Below are 1,157 nucleotides of genomic sequence, written 5' to 3'. Positions count from 1 at the left end.
GGTTTGGCTTAAATTTCTAAAATCACTAAAGACTGGGTCTGTGTAAATAGCTTGCTAGCCTTCCCTTAGCTGTGAGTCGCTTGGACAATTTTTGGTATGTACCATCTTTGATGCTGCTGACCAACCCGACGACCATTTATAAATTATAAAAATTTCTGCCACTCCAGGTGGATTTAGAGCAAACTGATGAATCGCAGCTGATGTATCGATACAACTAGCAGGGCTAATCAATGTAACTTTAGCTTTGTTAAAGTTGCATATCGTACACACCTCGCACAAATGATGGTCGGAAATCCAAAATTTGCTCCGTTCTTGGAGAACATAGAGTGAACTGATCAAGCTGGCTAACACAGCTAGCAGCCCTAACCACCATTCTTTTAGCTTAATAACAGTGATGTTATTCGGCTAAATACAAACAAGCTGAGTAAGCGAAAATGTGTAGATTCCTAACATATGCTAGTATAACTTTTTATAAATTTGAGTCGTTTTAAGTGGACAAGATCAGCTTGAGCTGAGACCCCTGTCTGACCTTTGACCGGTCTGAGGATTTCTTCACTTTTTCTCAGATTTGCAGTAAAAAGGCATCCATTGAATACACATACACATAGGGGAACTTTACTGATGATACCTTCACAGAATCTCATTTTAATATCTAAACTACAAAATGTAATTCATACTTTATCATCAGTTTTCATCAAGCAAAACTTTGAATTTCTTTCTGGGTGGTAAGTGTAGGAGTGTTTTAGGACCAGACCAGCCTTACAGTATAAAACAGACACAAGGATGGCTGCAGGTTGCATCACTGCTACATGGAAAATTCTACTGACTTTTTTTTTTTAGAGCTAAAATAATTTCTTTACCATTAAGCTCTTTATGACTTACAGTATGGTGGCAAATCCCATTTAAGACTCTAAAGTTTTTTTGTTTTTTTTTTTGCAAGGAAGCAAGTCCTGCATTGGAGAACTTGATGTTTGACGTGCAGTCCCTCCGTTCCACCATGAAAAGCAAAATGTAGACTTTTGTTTTTAGTCCATATGTCCCTGTGCTACATTGTTCATAGACTACAAACACGGTGTAGACTGCAAGAGTTCAAAGGACTGAACAGACGTCCCGCTGTTGTTGAGGCCTTTCCACGCCTCCGCTGGTTTGGGCTGCTG

This window comes from Poecilia formosa, unplaced genomic scaffold (genome assembly GCF_000485575.1).
Source record: "Poecilia formosa unplaced genomic scaffold, Poecilia_formosa-5.1.2 Scaffold150, whole genome shotgun sequence".
Lineage (NCBI taxonomy): Eukaryota > Metazoa > Chordata > Actinopteri > Cyprinodontiformes > Poeciliidae > Poecilia > Poecilia formosa.
The sequence above is the reverse complement of the archived record's forward strand: the minus strand, read 5'-3'. Positions refer to the sequence as shown.